General features: G+C 48.5%; 1 protein-coding gene across 6 annotated transcripts in view; it reads right to left on the reverse strand.

Annotated features, from left to right (window-relative positions):
- Positions 1–19,316, reverse strand: part of TSHZ3 (teashirt zinc finger homeobox 3) — a 70,670-nt gene that overhangs the window by 15,245 nt on the left and 36,109 nt on the right. The window contains exons 3-4 of one of the 6 annotated variants that reach the window (XR_012327944.1): positions 17,518–17,728; positions 12,706–16,648 (exon numbers count right to left, since the gene is read on the reverse strand). The exons of the other annotated variants lie outside the window; for them this stretch is intronic. The gene's annotated coding sequence lies outside the window, so the exon portion shown is untranslated. Of the gene's footprint in view, positions 1–12,705; positions 16,649–17,517; positions 17,729–19,316 lie in introns of those variants that run through there. 6 annotated transcript variants of the gene reach the window in all.

The raw sequence follows: 19,316 nt of genomic DNA on the forward strand, positions 1-19,316 counted from the left end.
ACCTCACCACAAAGAAAAATAAACGTAGCAAGGACACACTCACATTCAAAGCAATTGCCTCAAACAAACCTTCAGATAATAGAGAGTAAATAAATGTTAGTTCAGGGACCAACTGAGTCACCTCTGTCCTTGGCTTCAAGCACATAGGAACCACTGGGTGAATCAGCAGTGGTCCCTACACCCAGCTCTCACAGAGGACCTATACTCTCACTCCCCGTGCCCCACAGGAGTGCTGAACCCACCCTGAAGCTGACAAGGCAGAACCTTAATCCCTGTGTTGATGAGGGTGGCTAGGTTGACACCCCAGTCAGTTCGGCTTAGAAAGCAGTGACGGTTCATCAGGCAAAGCATGGCTTCTGAAGGTAAGTCCTTGCAAGGGTGGCGAAGGAAGTAAAGCTTGCTGTGGGCGCCATATTCCCTTTTCTGTTTCTGAGCTCCATATATTTCCTAGTTTCCTGCCTACCTGGAGTAAAAAAAAAAACACCTCTAGGGTCTGAACCTCTTCCCTATAGCCTTTTTCTCTGTTATTCCACAAAACCCATAAGGTAAATCCTAATCTGTAATGGATCTAGTAAATTAGAAGAGTAACTTCATCCAAAGAACACCTTTTCTCACCTTGGTGGGATTTCAGACAGCAGCAAATAGGACTCGGGAGAATTAGGGGCAGGGGATGTGCTGGGACACCATAAACAGTGGTCAGTCTCGATAACGGCTAAGAAGAGTTATGCCTTACGCACCTTCAGCTCTGGAGCACAGGATCTCCTGAAGGAGGACAGAGTGACCTCACGGGGTAGCTTTGGTCCCCTGTGAGGCAGCTGCGGAACAAAGTGGAACTCTTACCTGTCTGCACACTCAGTGATCTCAAGACCCAGGGCAACTACAGTTGAAAATAGGGCAATGGGTTGGGGAAAATTTGGGACAGTTCTTACAATGGTCCTCTTCAAAATGGGCTGTACATATACAATTCAAACTTTTCCTGAGCTTCACTGGCTGTTCTCCATAGCATCTAAAGAGCTGTAGTACGGAGAAGGTCAACGGATGACTTTTTTGAAAGAGTAATCAAGATTTACTTGGAAGAGGAGGCAATTGATCTACCTAATCATCTACCCATCTATCCATTTACCCATCTACCATCCATCCATCCACCCAAAAACCCATCCCTTCATCCAACATGTATACAATACTAAATACATACTCTAGATGCTTTAGGGTTAGGGATAAGAAGTTACCAAAATAAACAGCTCAGAGTCATGGGCTTTACTTTCATGTGACCAAGATGGCCCTGGTTACATAGATCACAAGGGAATGCCCTTGTGATCACACACCCACACAAACTTCTTAGCTTGATAGTCGAAGCCCGGCATGACCAAGCTCCATTTTACCTTCCAAGTTTACCTTCCACTGCCCACCTCCCTCAGACATCCACACTGACCTTCCCTAATAACGCTGCTTTGGCCTTCCCTTGGCTGACGCCGTTTCTTTCACTCTGTATATGATGCTTCATCTTTTCACATCCTCAGTCCTGCCCTCCAAGACCCTGCTCATTCCACCTCCCCCCAGGAAATCCTTTCTCACCTGTCTCTCTGAAACTGACCTTTTTAATCTCAGAGATGAGACAATGGATGGAAAAGTCCTCTAAACTCTAAGTTCTAGAGAAATATCAGGAACGATTATTGGCATTATTATTTGAACATCCCTACTGGCATTCACGTCTCATAGTTTTTACAGTGGCGAAGTACATGCACAACTGGTCTCTCCATATACATTACAGGGTCAGAGACCAGGCATTCCTTACCTCTGTACCCTTCACACAGCCTGGCAGGTCAGCTCTCTGAGTAACTCCTGGTCGAATTCACAGAGTTTGGTAGACGCTGCTTAGTCTAAGAACCACGCAGACCAAGTGTAACCTCAGGCAGAAGTTCCCACCAGCTTCCCCCACGCTCTCAGATGTAGGCAGAGCAGCCCCAAGTGCCCTCCTGTTTCACACTCATCTCTTCACGTCCCCTCACTACCACTGCACAAAACACTAAGGTGTTTCCTAACAAGGTTTCTCATTTTATGCTCACAGGGAAAACCGGGAAAGAGGATGCTCTCAATGACTCCAGAGAAGCCCAGCCCTTCCCTCACTGCACTGGGCAACCAGCATGGTAGCCACCTGGACAGAGAGACCTTCCCGAAGCTGGCAGCCCTGCCAGCAGTTGGGCAGTTACAACCCAGCACTCAGCTAGCACTCAGGCATCATTTGCCCAGCACACAACCAGCACTCAGCCAGCACTGACTGGGCACACACCCAGCACACACCCAGGTCTGCTACTACACACGTAACTACCATCTGAATGGATAGGTCACATCCAGGACAGGGATGTAATCTTCCCAGTCAGCTTGAAAAAAATAAAGTTTCAAATGTTTTATAGTTTTGACCGAAATGTATAAATGCCCATAGATTTCAACTTCATTTCTATTTATTAAAATAGGTTTCCCCCAACCAACATATAAATAATACCTGTTGGCTGGTCGGTGTCACATTGCATGTTTCCTTTAAATACCCTGTCTCACTCATTTTTATACAGTCTGACTTAGGTGTTTCTTGTGCTAGCTTCAAGAACCCTCAACACCTCACCATCCTTCAAAAGGGGGCTGTGGAGAAAAAAGAAACTTAATACAGCAACACGTAATGAGAGCGGCACTCTCACTAGTGGCTCGTGTTATTACTCGTCATGGCCATTTTATGAAGGGTAATTTAGCAGCATGTATCAATATTGAAAATCTGTTATACTTCTTGATCCAGCTAGGAATCTATACTACAGAAATATACATGTGCAAAAAAACCCCCTGTGTTTAAGGGGGTCCTCAGGAACGTTTCTTCTAATACCATAAAAGTGGATAAACAAACTAAGGAACATCTTCAGCAATTCACAAGAATGATAAGAGACAAATAACAGTGCTAGCAAAGATGTGAAGCAACCGGAACTCTCATTCCCAGAGGCTGCTGCTGTATAGATGGGTACAACCACCTTGAAAAACTATTGAGCAGTATCTGCTAAAGCTACACATACATACACTCTGTGACACAGCAATTCTGCTCCTGGATCTCTACCCAGCAGACATGCATACATATCTCACCAAAAGACTGGGACCATGATATCCTTTGGCACGTCCTTCATAATAACAGAGACTGGAAACAACCCAAATGTCCATCCACAGTGCAAGGATAAAGGTATTGTGGCCTACCCACACAATAGAATGGTACACAGCAGTGAAAATGAACAAACTGTTATCCAAAACAACTGGAAGAATCTTACAAATAATATTAAGGGAAAGACACAATACAAGAAAGATAATATGAATAATACTGTTTGAATTCATTTACATCAATTTCAAAATCAGGCAAAACTAATCTGTGATGTTCCATTGGGAGGGGGTGACTGGGAGGGGGCACCCCAAGGATTCCCAGGGTGCGGGAACTGATCTACTTCTGGATCTGGGCCATGGTTACATGAATGTGTTCATCTGGGGAAAATTCATCGCCCGCTACACCCATATTTGTTTGCTGTCTTTTTGTATGTTATACTGAATGAAAAGTTGACTTTAAAAGCATGAGACAGTTCTCTAAACTCTAATGTGGAATGGTCTCTAAGACATACTGTCAAGTGTTGGCGGGGAGAAGTCTCAGAAATGCAAACACTGATCCCTGTTTTCTGTGTGAGCTGGCGTGTGAGCTTGCGTGACGGGCACCCGGGAAAAGGATCCTCGTGGAGATGTGAGGGGCGTTCCCTGGGTGCCAGAGGGGACACCGTTGCTGCGGAGGGAGACGGCAGGAGGAGGGGGAGAAAAGGGCCTCTCTTCTACATGGTCTGAAATTTTCACAAGCACACATTCATAAATGTATTGTGAAATGTTGAGAAGTATGAAAGGAAATTTATTTTTAGTAAACACTTCCTGTGTGTCAAGCTCTGTGCTGGGCACTGTCTGCAAAGAATAAGGCAGGCAAAGCCCCTTTCTCCTGGGACACTTCCTCGGGGATGGCAGGTGTATGGGTGAGAGCGGGCTCCTGTGCTGGGGGCTGGATGCAAAGGCTCAAGGCCTCAGGGACCAGCCTGGTGGGATGTCCACAAGCCTGTCAGCAGCTCCAGCCTCTGCTGGAGGTGAGGAGAGTCATGATGGACTGTGGGAAAAGAGAGACGGGGGGAACTTTGTGCTCAAACCACTGACTTTAGTGGAAGGAGGAGGTGGCGGCCACTTTTCCACCGGCCTCAAAGGCTACTGGGCTACCCGGGCATCTGGCTACAGCGACACCCAAAGCACCCATGGGGCATGGCGCCCCCAACCACAGGTGGAAACCAGTGGGTCTTCCTTCAGAGTCAGGGCTGACACCCAGGTGAGCCCCACCCCCTCACAGGGCAGAGTCCTCAATTCTCCTCATTGCGGCTCTGCGGTCACCCCACCGACTCTCCTGAGGCCCTGAGATGAACATGGCAGGGACAGGTGCTGTGTGACAGGCGGGGTGGTGAAGGGCTCGGTGAGAGGTCTGCAGTATAACCTCTCAAGGATGACTGAGTCAACCACGTGGTTTACTGAGCGGTTTATTGGTTAATGAGTCAACCACACCGTGTGGTTTATCCCACTCCCCCTTCCTCTGCCCTGCCCCTTCCTAGGGTCAACGGAAAGCTCTAGAGCCTGGATTTTTTGTCTAACACAGGTGCTCAAGAAACACCCAGGCTTTGAGGGCATGAGGGAGACGCCTCACAATAAACCAGAAGATGTGTCCCTGGCTGTTCCCTGCCATTCCCTAATGACAGCCCCAGAAACAATGCTCCTAAAACAGCCTCCAAACACCCATCCTTCTGCGAAGGAACCAGCAGGCATTGCCTGAAACGGCTCAGCAGACACCGTGCTTGGCGTGGTGGGGAGGACCCAGTGGCACTCCCTGCCCATGGCCTCCGGGATAACTGCCACTCCTCAGGTGGCCCTGGGACCTTTGTGATCTCAGCACCTCCCGGCTCCCCTGGTGCTTCCTGTGTACCCAGGGAAGGTCCCTCTGCAGCTCTGCTCATGTAACCAGAAACATTTCACCTCCGGATGCCCAGCTGAAGTCCCATGTTGGCTGGGGTTTTTCTGGCCCCTCCACCCCAAGCCTATCCTCCTGACCTCTACATGCTCAGCACCTTTCAGGGATCCTACAGTCACTTGTTTCCACAGTGGGCTGGGCCCGGGCAGGCAAGGACACTGTCTCCACAGCGCCCCGCATGGGGCCTGGCACAGGCTGGGTGCTTGGTAAATCCTTTGAATTGAATCAGACTTTCAAAGGAAAATATGTCACAAATACGGAAGGCAGACTTCCTCTTGTTCTTTTTTGTTTGTTTTGTGTTATTTCCTTGAGACACTTCAGCACCAAGCGGCGTTTCCATAAAGAATTAAAAAGAAGAACGAATGTGCAAGGGCCAGGAGCATCCCATCTCCCTGCGGCTGTGCCTCACGGACGGCCCCACCCCCGGGGGCTTTGTATCCCTGGGGACCTCCCTGTGCAGGATCTCCACCCAGCTGTCTAACAACCCTGGAGGGCAAGGGACATCAGGGGCTCCATTTAACAGACGGGAAGATGGAGGCTCAGAGACAGAGATCAGGGGATGGAGGCAGACCTCAGGACTTCTAAGACTCAGAACTAGGATGGGAGGTCAGAAGTTGGGCCTTTCCCACGTTATCTCACTGCTCCTCTCCTGAATACACACTGAAAGATCCTGCTTAAGTGTGAGGACACAGAGGGACGGTCCCCTCATTTTTGAAAAGCATGGCATACAATCCTTGGTAAAATGGGGTGATATCACCTTCCTTGGGGGGCTGTAGTGAAAATTAAATAACAAATTATGCCCAGGAAGTAAAGGAGCAAATGTCACATGGTGCGGGTGTCCAGAGCCCTCTGCCAGACCCAACTGTGGGATCTGGGTTTCTTCTCTTCTCCTTGGTCAAAAGGGAAAGTCGTTTTTTTCATGTAAAAATACAAATGGAAAGGTTGCTTTCTGAGGCAAGCAAACCCTGGAAGTTTCTGAACATCGCTGTGACAAGGCTGCAGCGTATGGGAAAGCATCCTCTGGAGAGAGGCGGGGCGGGCACCTGGGGCAGCATCCCCCCGCCACTGGAAATGAGCTACATGTGTGCTTAAGAGGCTCCCTTGTCTACCTTTCCCAAGGGTGCCCGAATGCTACTCTGCAGCCCCCCGTCTCCTGCTGCACAAGCCCCCTGGCGTGGATCCCTCGCCCAGTCCTGGGCCCACGTCTCAGAGCGGCCTTCTCTGCCTCTCTGAGGAGACAGTCTGAACAGTCTGTAGCCACCACCAGGAACACGGGATGTCACACAAGCAAAGACACTTGTCAAATGCCTTTCCCTTACAAGCACCCTCACCATGACCTGTGTTAATGAAGTTAATTGAATTTAAGATCAATAATGGTTAATTATTGCAATTTGACATTCAGAGATAAATGGCTTTAAGACAGAGGGGTGTATGTGTGTGAGAGATCGTGTGTATGTGTGTACGTGTGTGTGTGTATGTCTCTGTGTGTGTGTGAATCCTCTCCATAGAAGGTGAACACGTTACAAGCCTAAGAGGGATCCCAGAAGCCTTCCATTGATCCTGGTACAATCTGATTGACTTCATCGTCTGATGAATGTGGGCTTTCCAGAGCTACAAGTAAATGTTCTACAAGACTACTCTAACCCTTGTCACTGGCCAAATCTATATGCGCTGTACACCAGAAATCTATTGAGATAGATTAAAGAACTGCTGTAGAAACAAGAGCAGCTTCAATAAAGGTGAAGGCTTATTATATTGACTGTTAATATAACTTAACTGTATGCCGTTATGAATGCTTACAGATCAGGGCAGTTTAATTTGGGGCACTTAGATATGATTATAATTGAGCACCAGTTTTTTTTTTTTTTTTTTACATCACCAAAGATGAACTCAATTCAACATAGGAAAAAAAAAAAAAAAAAAAAAAAAGCCCAGCTCGGAAAGTAGGTTACAACTAGCTTTGCAGAGGATGACATCCTGGGAGTGGGGCCACAGGGCAGCGGTGGGCACGGGGGTCACGCCCAGACCTCTCTCCTGCTGACAGTGACCACTGGCCTCCCATGCCAGGTCCCCCAGCTCTCTAGGAGCTGACCCCCGGCAGTCTGCAGCTGTCCCTCAAGCCCAGGTCAGGGCCGGGAAATGGCATCTCCGATTTCTTCCAAGTTGGTGAAAAGTCTACTCTTCAAGAGGGTTTCTTGATAGAGAGACATATCCCCAAACCTGGCAATGATGCCCCCCCACGCACGCAGAACCAGTGAAATGACCTCTTACAAGATGCATAATGACAAAGTAAGTGTTATCAGGGAAGGAAGTCCTCCTGATGGCGGAGCACTGACAATAAAATGTGACTGAGGAGTTCTGTCAAAATGTAAGATTATGCAAAAACACCGTTGAGAACACTGCTAATCATCTGCTTGTGTCAATTACTTGAAGGGTCTCTGACAGCATATTTACATTAAACACATTTCAGGAGCAAAATCCTTAATGCTATATCAGAATAGTTTTCATTACCATTAGCAAATCCTTAAAAGTCTTTTTCCCCCCTCGGCTACAATAGGAGTGATGGGGAGAAGGCTGGGTGCGGGCCTGTGAGGGTAGAACGGATGGTGGGAGGAGTTCGACTCATCCAGCTGGAAAGAAGCGGGTGACGCCTAAGTCTCATGTGAGGGATCGTGATCCCATCTTCCCCTAAGAGGGGATGACAGGGCCCTCTTCAGTCCCCGCAAAGCCACGAAGCCAAGGGAAAAGCGGCCTCCGCTTGCCTCCTGGCTGCGGTGGGCCACACGTCCAATGTCACCTTATCTGACAAGGCAAACAGCAGGTGCACGGGGCAACTGTTGGAATGAGAACTTAGGTGGCAACAGCCGGGACGGGGCACCGTCCAAACACCGCATCCTGATCACACAGATGTGTACACAATCAGGGCGACGTGGAAATAACCAAAATGACGGCATGGGGCCTGGAGAGGTCCAGCTGAGCCAGCCGTGTCCAGAGGGAAGGTTCTAGTCCCGTGCTGGGCATCGAGTGGGGACACCCCAGTGGAGTGCGCTCCCGTGGGAGGTTAGAGAGGGTCGGGTCGGAGGGAACCCAGGGCGCTGGAAAAGGTACTTCTAAATGCTCCCGGGAAACCACACAGCCTGGGTTTTACCTGATGTGACAATCCATGATGGAGGTGATGATGCCCGCTAGGATGTTTGGATATTTTTTATTTTTGAGCACTTTGTGCTCTCCTCACCCACCCCATGAGCTAGGTTTGGTGGTTTCCCCCACTTCCCAGATGAGAAGGCTGTGCCGCCGTGAGATGCACAGCTGGTCAAGGAGCACCAGGTTTGGAACTCAGGTCTCCTGGGCCCCTTCCACAGGCAACACAATGGACGTCTTAGTTATGGTGACTGTGAGCCAGTCCGCAGAGATTCCAGCCCTGCAAGCACGTGAGAGCAGCTGCAACCCTCATAAAGGCGGGCAAGAGGTCCTGAAGCCACCTTCATCTCCACAAGCGAGTCCGTCCCGTTCGGAAGACAGAGCCGCAGGGCTGGGCTGTGCAGGATGGCGCTCACTGGGCATCTCAGGGTTCTGAGACGCAAGCTTACAACCGCTGCCGCATCGGGGTGACCGGGCAGTCCCTGAGCGCTGGTCACACTCCCCAAAGTGCCCAGGGGCCGGGGCTGACCCCTGTGACCTGGGCTCTGGAAAGGGTCGGCTACAGCAACTGTGGTGGAGTGAAGGAGACACAAGATGCCATGTCACATCCAACCTGCTAGACAGGAAATACGCAGGACACGCAGAAAATCAAAGAACTCAAACGGATTTATAGTCAGGCCAGGGGATCTGATGTTTGTGGTTATTTCAGAAATCAGTGTTAAGTTATATGTAAAACAAAATGAGTTCCTTTGAAGAGATTCTATATTCCAAACGCTTTAAGTAAAAGCTGTCTCCTCCCCATTCCCAAACGTACAGACATTTCCCTGACTGACCGTTAGAAGTGTGTATTCGCCTATAAAAGAAAGAACACGAAGGGCTGCCACAACCATCCTCAAAACGTACCTCCAGGCTCTAGGAGAGATCTGAATTGAGGAGACCACAGGCCATAACAGGAGCATCCAGAAGCCAAGGTTCTAGTCTAAAAAAGCCAAATGTGGGGGTGGATTCTGAGGGCCCCACTGCTTGTCTGATGGAATACGATGTGACGGATGAGTCAAGTGACTCGGGTTCATTTTCATTTCTTTATATAGACTACACATACATACATATGTAAACATATACACACATACAAATGCATATACATAAACACATATGCACACAGCCATCTATATACGCACAAATGGACATTTGCATGAATCTGATTGCCCTACAAAGTTATCCTTTAAATACATTTGAACAAACAACTCCAAACAGACACCAAATGAACACACCAGGCAAGAGAAAGTCATCCTCACGGACAGGGTCTGCTATTTAAACATCTGATTCCTGGCAAACAAGCATCCCTTCCAGAGCATCACCCCCCAAGCTCTCTGGGAAGCGATCAAGGACCCCTGGGCTGTCGGCCGCATACCCAGAAACTCGTAAAGGGACTCCTCTCCACGGTGCCCACAAGAGGCCCGGGTTGCACCCTCTCTCTCAAGAGGATGGTGCAGGCCTGGCTGGACGGGGGCACTCAGTCCACAGGGCAGCCAGCAGCCTTGCATCACGGCCCAGAGTCCCTCATGGGGAGGGGGATTCTGTTCGTAACTCAGCTTTCCTAGGGTCCAGCTGATCCATCACGGTGAGAGCGCTGAGTGGACCAAATCAGCTCAGGGGTGAGGTCTGCCCTTTAAACACTGGAGCAGCTGTTCACTCCACCCCTGTCTGCTTCCCTCCCCGTCAGCCAAGTACTTCATGCCCAGAAAGGTCCCAAGGTTTCATAAGCCAGATTTCTAAAACCCCGCAGCCTGCCACTGAATGTGGGCACTGGCAGGGACGAACTGGGGTCCTCTGTTACAGCTGTGATCCCTGCCAGCAAAAGTGAACGGGTATCGGAAAGAGGGAGCCCTCGTGAGCATCCAGGTAGGAGCCTTCACACCGATAACCAGGTACCAGCGAGGCCTCGCCAGGGGTAGGTGCTCACCCTGGTCCCCCCACGCCCTCCCCGACGTACTCCCCCTAAGAAGCTTGAGGAGCTGTGAATGGTAAGACCCACTTGCATGTCACAGATGGGGACTCTGAGAAACTTGCTCAAGGGGACAGAGCTAATCATGCAGGGCCAGGCTCTGAACCCAGCTGTCTGGCCACAGCTGCTGTGCCCAGAACTCTCACTCTCCACCTTTCCAGCTAAGCTCAGCCCCTATGTGCGTCTTCAGCTGTTTACAGAAAGCAGCCCCTTTCCCCAAACTATCAAACTGGGACCACAACCAAAAAAATTAATCTCTAGTTTTTAAAATATCAAAACCTTAAAACGTATAATTAAATTAATCATCATAAATTCCTTTTTAGCACTGAGAGTTGGATTTATAATATCATTTTCAAACCTCTCTGTGAGATTTAAATATTTTATAGCATATGTGAGTTAGAGGGAAGCGTGTCTAAGGGCTTAAATATCGCTGGAGAGCAGCAGACTTTGACAAAAACTGTAGCACAACTGTTTCTAAGGTAGTTTGTAAAAATTATTTATTTCCATACCAGTTAATTATGATGGGAGTCTTTGTTGAATGCACAAGCATTAAAAAAGTGCCGATATTTTATGCATCTTTAACTGGAGCGTGATTCCCCGCAGCGCACTGGTAACTCCTTGACATTTAGCATTCACTCACAGCAACCGTAATAAGGGGTTTGATTGCTTCCTTTGCAGATGCAGTAATTTAATAACTGTGATCAGTTGCATAAATTTCCTATACAACCATCTTAAGTTAGCCACATTAAAATTAAGCAAAATTGTAATCTGTTGACAGATTATTGCTACTGAACAATTCTCCTAAAAGCATTTCAGATTAGCAAGTGCCACGAGCATTTGTGTTTTATACGCTGGTAAAAAAATACGGCAGCTTCCCCCTTCCCCGCCCAACCTCCAGTCAACCCCCCTACCCACATACACAGACGCCGCAATTTCATGAAATTCTATGCTTTCTGCTAAATCTCCTGCACTGTTGATTTGGTTATTTGAAATGTTTTGTGGGGTGAATTCTGCTCTCTGGATAGGGGTTTAAAAAAAGCGGCATGTCAGTTTCTTCTTCCTTTCTTCCCAGTGATTTCCTTTATGCAACTTCGCATCCATTGCCTTTGAAGGAAACCTCCTAGCATGGAGCTCTTATGAATAAAATGACTGCGTTCCCCAGAGCAAAGGAAAAGTGCTAATTCCACACCTTACTTGGAAAAAGGTGAAGAATGCCCGGCTTCCTCTGAGGGAGGCATCCTGACTTCAGGAGACAACACAGAAGCCTTCTGTTCAGTCGCTCAAGAGCCCCTTACCAAGTCTGTATAGGTGAAAAGACAAGAGGCTTCCACGGGCAGGTTTTACCTATAGCATGGTGATAAAGAATTGAAACAGTGCCCTGGCCCGCTCTGTTTAGAAGCAAAGGGAGACCCGATCTCCTGCTTTGTGCCCTGTGAGTTGACTTTTCAGAGTAATGTTTAGCCAAGCAGGCAAGTCAGGAATAACTGTTTCTGATACTTCCCAGCAAATATCTTTAACCATCTGTTTACACTTGCCAAATATGCTTCCAAGTTTCCAATTTTATCAGTATATAAAAAGAATATCTGTTTTTAAAAAAATTCGTAAATATCTTGTGATGCATCTTTACATAATTCAAGAGAAATTAAAAAAAAAAATTTCTCACTTGAAAGCCAGCATGAGCACGGATTTGTTTAAACTTTCATTTACATAGAGGTTTGGGGGTGGAAGCCACCAAAGGGGGTGTGGGCTTTTTTGCAGGGCAGGGTCAAATGTCAAAGGTGACTGCCTGCCTGTCAGAGGAGCAGTGTGCCCTCCCCCCACAGCAAATGACCGAAAACATGGCGGCCTGGTTCCCAGGACGGCCCTGCATATGCAGCCTGTCACTTCAGATGGAGTTGCGAGGTGTCTCCCAGACAGGTGACGTGCTGGGGCCAGGCTGCAAGCTTCCTGCAGAGCAGAGACCACTTCTGAGCTTGACAAATTGGATGGGACTTCACTACCAAATTTCCTGCCAAGAGGCCTCACAGTCAAATGTCTGTCTTCTTCTCATCACCAAGGAATGATGCTACCACTCTGACATAGTGTCTCCGGTACTTAAAGATAGAGTTAATACAGAATGATCGAGAAACGTGAGGCCTATGAAACTTTCAAGAGCCATGCAAAAGCGACTCCTTGATCCTGAGAGGGTACATGTGTGTGCACATGCATGTGTAGGTGTCCACGTGTGTGTGTGTGCACGTGTGTGTAAAACCACAATTCTCACTAGGCAGTAGAGAACCTAGCTTTCTGCTGCTGCCACCGTTACCTGCAATTCTTTATAATAAATTGGAGATACCCTGGGCTAGGTTTGTTTGCTTCTAATTATAACTAATTATGTTTCTAAATATGTTCTTTAGGGTTACCACATGTATAAAAATGGGGGTAGGAAAGAAAGGAAATGCATCGGGATTACAAAAAGAAAGAGAAACATACTAATTAGCTAACTAGTGTACTCATTTCAATGTTTAATAATATTTTTTAACATTGCAGCATACGCTGCAGAATAAAAAATTACCCACAGCACCACCTGTGCATCCCCTGGGACAGGAGGATTTACAGTTCTCTCCTGCAGTTTCTGGAGCCCTTGTTTCCAAATATTTCTTTGAATATTTCTTTGTATTTCACCCCGTCCCACCCCCGCAAATTAAAAACAAAAACAAGAAAAGATAGTAAATTTTGTTTCCCACCAAAGCCTTTTAAATAACATCTCTACAAAGCCCAACTTAATTACATAACTCAAGGGAAAAAAATAGCATTTATTTCCATAATTTTGGAAGCTGTCTCTACCCATTTCTGTATGTGTAAACTGTAGTGCTGACTGCATGAACAGCCAGTGTCCACCCTGCTCCCTCAGCCTGGGTAGGAACTGGTGTCATTGTTCTTTTTTCCATCTGCTTGGGCTTCTGCTCACCCTGTATTCTGGGAAAGTTCTGGGCTTTGTGTGGCCTGTGATGGGCCCAAGTGCATACGTCTGGGAAGACAGGAGAAGATGGAGTGATGCAGAGGATACAGAGACATGCAGGTCAGGGCCAAGGGGCCAGCCCACCCTCCTACCTGTAAACGTAACATCTCTCCGCCTGAGCAGAATGCAGGGGCAGGGGTGATGCCCCATCAGGATCCCACAGTTAAAACCAGGTAATGGCCAAAGCCAAGGGTGCCCCATCAGCCCCTTGGGCTTGCCTCCTTCCAACTCCACTTCTGACTGCGGGTCAGTCGTACACAAACAAAGCCTTAACAGAAATGTTACCGAGGACATAATAGCCATTTCCAATGATAATACACAATTTTAGCACTGACGCTTAGCTGATTTAGGTGTTCGGCCAACGTGTCAAGCAGCCTGCCTTCCTTAGGCGGGCCTTTAATGGGTAACTGGCAGGCCCTGGCAGCCTTATTTCTGTTTTAGATTTGGTTTGTCATTGGGTATCCATTACCTGCCATTCATCTTTGATCTCTTTGGACAGGCCTGATCAAAAGATGTCATTTGACCTACTCCACTTGGCAGAAACTTATATGACTCTCATAAAGGGGCCACCCCAGCTATAAATAAAATGACATTATTATTTTTCTGTCCTATCATGTAGAAGAGACAATTATGATAATGCAGTGTCTGTCATCGGGAACCCAGCAAATTGCTAGCTCTCACGCAACTGTTTAGCTTTCTTATTTGTTTTTTGTCTGTTTTCCTCCATTTCAAGTTGAAAATAAAGCAGAATTGAAATCTCTAATGCTCTGCCTCTCACTCCGATGGTCTCGGGGCTTCTTCCCATGGTGCTGACACGCAGGTGTGGCTAGCAGCTTGTCTGTCAATGGTGGGTGGTGGTTACGGCTGTGCTGGCAAGGCTAGGCAACTATGGGACAAGGTTTGTCCTTCATTTCGTGTTTTGAAAACAAGCTAATCCCTGAAATTAGAACTGAGAGATATTACTGCCAGTAGATTAAAAATCATGGCCAGGGTTTATTGTGTCCTTAATCAAGTCAAAAAAAGAAAAATGCATGGGAACTTTCACCCAACAAGCAAAAGAGAGACGGCTCAGAAGTCACTGCCAGGGAGCCCACAGCTTGGGGGGCACAACCGGTCCGACTGTTTGTTCCCTTCTCCAGTTGGACCAACAATATGGGCTCCATCCCTGTGAGACTGGCTCTCCATCCTTCCTGGAAATGGAGGTTTGGGTGCTTCCAGGGTCTGCTTCCTTCCCTGGGCGGTTGAGAGCTCTTTGGGAACCCAGGGGTATGGTAAAGTGACAGCTAACCCAGTAGTCATTCTCTGATAGCCTGATGCCCATGTGCACCAGAGACAGCAATCCTCCACCCACTTTGTGCCAGGAATCTGCCCTGCTCAGTGGTCTCCACCCAATCGATGCTCTTGCTTGGGAGCAGAGAGCAACAGGGACACACCATCAAAAGACCCCTGCAGAAATTCTGGCTGTGGCTACTCAGAATCATGTTATTCTAGAGCAAAGGAGGTACCAGGGATCTTACAGATAGGCACCAAGTCCAACACTTCATTTGATAAAGGAGGAAACAAGGCCCAAAGAAGGGACAGAAATGCCGGAAGGCGCCCCGGGGAGTTAACAGCAGAGCTGAGACCAGAATCCAAACCTCCTACCTCTGCAGTTGGGGCCCACCCCCCATGACAGGGCCATCTGCACCACCAAGGGCCATCCTAAGATGGCCGCCTGCCATCTTCTCCAAGGCTGGCCCTGGAGCTCCCCTTCTGTGAGCTGATGACCAGGACGCTGTTAATCTGTAGGGCCTGCTGCTCTTCCCCGCTGCCTCTGGAATACAGGCTGATTGGAGTTTTGCTTGGCATGAAGATACACACAGTGTCTCTGGTCATTCCAGCAGAGAGCATGTCAGTGGACAACCATTTATTCAGTGCCCTGGGTTCAGGACTTGTCCATCCTAAGGCCTCCCAGTGCCACCAACACCCATGCTGGTAACGGGGTTCGGGCTGACCCCCGGAGAGGATGAGGCAGGTGGGTGGGTGGTAAAAGAAGGATGGAAGGGAGAAAGGGCACAGATTCTGAACTCCTTGCCTGCAAGGAGGAATGTGGCCTCTAGCTGGGCTCAGATCAGTTGGGCTGTACCTTGTCTGCAACCATGTGGACAGAATATATTCTAAGTACAGGACCCCAAGGCAGGGCACCTCCACCCCCTGATGGAGCAGGGGCCCTGAATGGAGACTCACTTTGAGGAAGATCACATCTGGGTGATTTCATGGCTTTGGAACCATCAAGTCAACAAGAACGAACATTCTGGATTAGCAGAGGAATCAAGAAAGTTCTGGAAATAGTCCCCAGACCCGGAAGTCTAGGTAGGAAATAATGAGTGTAGAAAGCACAGCACTCCCCTAGTCATCCCAGTGTAGCTTGTCTTGCAAAGCACTAGACAATGGGGCACAAAGAGGAAAGATGGTTCTCAAGACTGTTGTTGGCATATTATTCCCTTAAGACTCAGCTTGGGCACCCTCCTTTCAAGAAGCCATTCCTAGTTTTCTCTCGCCTCCTGGGATGAGTGAGGCATCCCTCCTCTGTGCTCCCATCCTGCTTACTTCCTTCTCCAACATGGTACCCCCATCGGAATTACCTGTTTCTGTCTGCTGTATCCTCCACACTCTGACCTCCTTGAGGACTTCCTATCTGGGTACCCACTGCACCTTCCAGCACTGGCCAGAGCAGATGCTCAATATACATCCACTCAATTTGTTCCAATGACTACAAAACACATGCTCCAGTAAGCTGGTGCCCTCAGAGCAATCTGTGATTACAGAAAACGCACACAAGTTCATTTTCCTTCTTTGGGCTTGAGCAACGTCTCCCCCATCCCCAGAACCCGGGGTCCCATTCATCACGCTGTCACATCACAGTCTGCCAAGCCTCTACTTTAGTGCCCCAACCCTCTCTCCTGTCTGTCCCCCATCCTGGTCCCAGATAATGAGCCTCTCTTCCCTATAAGCTACTTTTCAGATGCCAATGGATGGAAAAGTGAAGACTCAGATTTGAGTGAATCAAAGCAGAGAGTGTGGGGTCACCAGAGGAAGAAAATCACAGTCTTCCTTCATCTCCCCAAGCAGGTGAGCTCCAAGGGATTTGGGGCCATTCCACATGCATTTTGTTTTTCTTTTTGTTATAATGCTGATCCCAGGTACTGGCATCCAGGGTGGCTTGCAAGTATCTGCTACAATGATGAGTGGATGGGCCTGTGGGTCCAGTGCTCAGGGCCAGAAGGAGAATAAACCCAGGGAAAAGGTTTAGGTGAGGTGGTGGCTCTCGGTGGTGCAGATGGCATGATGCTAACGGACCCTAGGATCTCACGGGCCCTTCCGCGAGATTCTTCCACTCTGTCGTGAGCAGCTGGAGGACTTGGGCAAGTTACGAAAGCTTCTGAGTCTTCATCTATAAATTGAGAATAAAAGTACCCTCTTCTGAGAAATGTTGTTAATGGCATTATACATTTAACACAGTGCCTGGCACGTGGTAAACATTCAATAAGGAACAGGTGTTTTTGGTTATAGATATTATGCTTTCCATGAGCAGGAAAGATCCCTGCAGTGACAAGAAAGGGCAGAATCTGCACAGTGACAAGAGGATCAGTCCCTCCACTGGGCCCAGCCCTTGTACCTTCAAGAGTCATTAAACGTCCAGGAAACGCTTGCCCGTGCAATCAGCTCAGCTTCTTGAGCCAAGGAGGGTGGTTGCCTTGGCAGTGTGGGTACTAAAAACCTTTCTCCATCCAAAATCCTCTCCCCATCTCGGGCTACAAATTCCACCAGCCGCAAGCCAGATAGACTCTGGGCTAAGCACTGCCCTGTTTTGGCTACTCTTACAAAAAGCCATTATGGGTGGAGAAGATTGGGATGGGAGTATGGAGGGAGGCTGGAGGATAGGGAGGGTTATGTATTAATCCACCCAACAATCTGGCTGTGGATGTATTAATCAAATCTCTCTCCTCTCCCTCCCTCCACCCTCCCTCTTAACTCTGAGGACAGATCAGGGGCATTCATGTCCGGGGAGGTGGCACAGAGTGGAGGGAAAAAACAAACAGGGACCAGACAGGGGCTCCGAAGCCTGGCTGTACCCTGGACGGCCCTTCTCACCCAGGATAGTCTTCAAGGTGGGAGGCAAGAAAAAGGGGTGAGGGTCTGTGGCCTCCGACTGCAGAGGCTTGTTCCTTGTAGGAAGAGAGGCCATGGACCTACAGAACGCCCCAGTACAGGGGATGAAATGGAGAGAAGGTGCGGGGCACGTGTCTCTGCCCCACTCACAGGCTCCACACCAATGCGCGGGGTCCACGGGCCAAGCAGGAGTACCGGAAGATGAGATACTGTTGAAGGTCCACACACGGCAAAGAGGTGGGATAGGAGGTGGGCAGCGTGGCCATCCCCTCTGCATCCTGGCCTCTCCATCTCATTGCCTTCAAGCCTCAGTGTCCTCATCTGTAAAAGGGGACGGCGATGCCAGGTATTCCCAGGGCTGCTATGAGAGGGGCGACAGATGAGAAAAGTGTTTTGCACGTTGTTATGCGCCATGCACACCGCTGCTTTTAGCGAGGCCTGTCCTTCCCTCCCATGGCTGGAAATTATGCATCGGCAGACTGTGGTCAGAGAAATGCACAGAGCCACAAAAGGAAGATCTAAAGCTGTGCTGTCCATGTGACTATTTAAGTTTAAATTAAAATTAAAGAAATCTAAAATTCAGCTCCTCAGCTGCACTTGCCACCTTTCAAATGCTCAACGGTCACAAGGGGTGGACACCTCAGAGCAGGACACTTCCATCCCGGCAGACAGCTCCCTGTCTGTGCCGGTCGTGGGGTCCTCTCCTTTTGTTTCCCTGAACCCTCTGGCTCTCGGATGTCCTCCCTCTGTCTACCCTCTTCAGAAAAGACACTTGCCTCTAGAAATAGTCCTCAACCCTTTGGGGACTGAGGACCCCTTTGGGAACCCAACAGAAGTCAACATTCACTGAAATCCAGACTATCTCGCCGTGTGGGATGAATCCCACCAGTAGTACGAGAACATATCAGGTGGTTCACCTTGAATCTCACGGTAATAAATTACGCCCTCATCCGTTCTGTCTTTTTCCTTCTGATTATTTCAAGGAGAAAGTATCGGGGAGGTGCTGTTGGTCTTTAACACCTCCCCGACACTGGTTAATCTTCCCTTTTTAAAAAGAGAGATAAGGCATGCGACTCATAGGCAGGCAAGAGAAGCCAACTAGAATTTAATGACATTGTTTGATTTCACTGCATTTATTTTTATGGTTATTTTCTCTTTATGGCAAGTGATTCTAGGCTTCATTTATAGGAGTAACACAGTACACTTTCATTTTAAAAATAAATTTATTTGAGTTAAAGCGTGTATAAGTAAGAATGTTTAGGCAGCACATGTGGTATGCCGGTATGTCAAACAGCATGGCAGGTTTGGGACACAGGATGCTGTACCTGCTCGGGGCAAATAACAGGCACAGAAGGTTCTGGAGGGGGCTCTGTACTCCTCCCATCCCTAGACCCGGCCCACAATGAGGGATCTGGTCCCCCAGTTAATAAACAGCATTGCTATTTCAGACTTCTAAGCACCCAGACTTGTAAGGGAATTTTGCAGGCTCCTTTTTAAAAGATCTGAATTTCCGCTTTGGGGAGGTTGCAGATCTCAAACCTCAATATTAATAAATATGCTAATAAAAATGTAAAATTTGCAATGAGCCGTTATCAATTAAAGACAGGATGCTTCATAGCCGATTTACGGCTCCTGTGAGTGGCCGCTGACCAGAGCCTGGCCACTGAGTCTGCAGGGCTGGAAGGACAGCACCAGGGTCTGAAATATGAGCGTGTCATTTCTGGATCCAGGGTACCTGGCAAGAACACTGGCAGTGACGTTCCTGGCATCGCATGCTACTGGCCCACCGGGCTGTGGAAAAACTTCCTGTCCCTACACATCTGCCAGTGACACACATCTATCTCTCCCAGACACCCAGGAAACTGGCAGCAACGTGGGAGGTTGCCCTGACTTCGAGCTGATGGGCTTCAGGTCAGATGAACATTCTGATGCTTGGCTGCTGCCATCTG

Source organism: Tursiops truncatus, chromosome 19 (assembly GCF_011762595.2).
Source record: "Tursiops truncatus isolate mTurTru1 chromosome 19, mTurTru1.mat.Y, whole genome shotgun sequence".
NCBI lineage: Eukaryota > Metazoa > Chordata > Mammalia > Artiodactyla > Delphinidae > Tursiops > Tursiops truncatus.